We start from the raw sequence: 2,252 nt of genomic DNA on the forward strand, positions 1-2,252 counted from the left end.
AAAATTTCCAAATAAGGAAAGACGACATTTATTTTGGGACGGGCGACGCATAATTTGGGCCGGAGGTAGTAACAGATTTTTGCATATGCATCTATTTAGGATTATTGGGTTTCCTTTCAAATTGTTCTTACATTTCAACCATTTTTCATTTTCTGCTTGTAATGTTCTACTTCAAACAGATGTTCACGAAGGGATTGTTCTTAATATTCATAACTGCAAAAGCACAAGTACAATAAGTCGAATCAGATACAGAATCAATGATTTGTATAAAATACTTTGCTTGAAATTATTGAGTCAAGAGTTATCACATGAGAACAGCACTGATAGGCTTGCAACAAAGTCTCAAAAAGAGGAGCTACTAACAGTTCCACCAAATTTAGCTAGAACTGTAAAGGTCTAAAACAAATTCATCTACTAATTCTTAGAGAATATGCCTAGCAACTTCAGTGCCACATTCATATTCTTCAATCTCAAAGTCCATACATTTACCCAAAGAATGGCTCATATCCCATTCTATTAGCTCGTCTGGGATCAAACCAACAAATTGTGTCCACTCTTCGACCTCATCAATAATCTCTTTGGTCATACTTGATGGTAGTTTGGTACAGGTTCTGAAAACAGAATCAGATATTGGAGAAAATTTTAAGTCTAGGTACTCTAATAGACAATCAAAGGCGAATCCTTTAAGCTGATTCATCTGTTTTGGGTCATTACAGCCAAGCAACTCATCGAAAGCCATCCACAAAAAACTCGAAAATATTTCATGTTGATTGAGGAGAAAATGGCTCACAGAGAACCCATCCTCTACAGGTAGAGCCTGCTGTTGAGGTGTAGTTCCAAATATGAGTTCAGCATTCAAAATGACCTATTTTACATAGCTGAGTTTGCTTCCTTTTAACTGATCAATCTTGCTAAGCACTCCTCCAGGTGGATAATGAGGTCTCACAATCCGAAAGATCTCTATCAGGTTCTGGAAAGAGTGGTTCATCATCAACAGAGTCCACTGATTCAGCAAGCACTTTGTCCTCTAGAAGAAAACAAGCATCATATTTATTAGAAGCATGGATGCATGAAATCCAAGTTCAGAGTTTTCTTCTTTTTTTAATTTATGTATCTGAGGGACCATACTTGAGCTACTATTGGGACTGCTGGAGAGGTAGCTGTCAGTAGAATAGTGATCAAGTGAATTCCCAACTAAATCTGCTTCATCTTCCGAAGGAGAAAAATATCTAGTAGGATAAGTGAGAACACATTTAGCTCTAAACCTTTGCAAACCTGGTTCTTAACTATTTATTTCAGCCATCTCAAAATCCATATCTTCTTTATCAGATCCGCCAGGTCGAGCCCCAAGTTTGTCTGCCACATTGCTCCAAGTTTCAGAAGCTGAAGCCTTTTGGGGCTTACTGCCTGATCCTGCTGGCATCGATTCCAAACCCATGAGCCTAGCAACCAAACTTGGAGCTTTCATTTCGCGCTTGCTTTCACAACGTGTATCGATCATTCCATTATTCTTTGCATTCGGAAAACCCCCACTGTTCTCATCAGCAATCTACATTGTTCATACAAGAACCAAAAACAATAAAAACAAAAACTGTCCTGCCAGAATAATATCTGAGACAATAGAAGAAAAAGAAAGCTAAATGTGGAAGTATAGTTCAAGAAATGAGTACCAAACGAAGCTTTGGCTGCTTCTCATCCCCTCCAAACTTTTTTGAAGGTTGTTTCAATCAAGCTATAAGAATGCAGCACAAAAAATGAAATAATTTAGCCCTCTATCTAGAATCACCTTCAAGAAATTAACCATTCTGCTTTAAAAATAAGTGGAATGTAGTAGTAGCTAACTGGTGAAAGCAGTTTCTTTGGAAACAGTTTCTTGTCAAATCTACGGTTCTGATCAAAGAGCTGAAAGAAAATGCCCACACAACCACAAGGCCTTTGAGGTTGTCTCTCATTCATTCCTCTAGCTGAGCTATCATTCATCCTTCAAAATCCTCTCTTAAATTTCTTCACCTTTTCTCCCACTCTGCTGAATGTGATTCACACACTTTGTCTTCCCAATAAGATTCTATCAAACATTATCTTCACATTAATTTGGAAAGAATTAAACAAAAGACCCCCCCGCCCCACTGGCCCCTCTGCACCACCTCACTCACCCTCCTTGGCCCAAAAACAGAAAATGGGGAAAAAGAACTTACATTTTCATGCAAGAAACAAAGCAAAAACCCAACAAAATATCAGAAAGAAAGTAGAAA

The 2,252-nt window shown here is 38.1% G+C and overlaps 1 long non-coding RNA gene across 1 annotated transcript; it reads right to left on the reverse strand.

The window, feature by feature from the left end:
- Positions 1–249: 249 nt before the first annotated feature.
- LOC124890143 lies at positions 250–2,132 on the reverse strand. The gene is made up of 3 exons (XR_007048976.1): positions 1,671–2,132; positions 1,129–1,549; positions 250–1,027 (listed from the first exon to the last, which is right to left on the reverse strand). It is a non-coding gene; the product is annotated as an uncharacterized LOC124890143 (long non-coding RNA).
- Positions 2,133–2,252: the final 120 nt, after the last annotated feature.

The sequence above is a fragment of the Capsicum annuum genome, unplaced genomic scaffold (genome assembly GCF_002878395.1).
Source record: "Capsicum annuum cultivar UCD-10X-F1 unplaced genomic scaffold, UCD10Xv1.1 ctg12853, whole genome shotgun sequence".
Classification (NCBI taxonomy): Eukaryota; Viridiplantae; Streptophyta; class Magnoliopsida; order Solanales; family Solanaceae; genus Capsicum; species Capsicum annuum.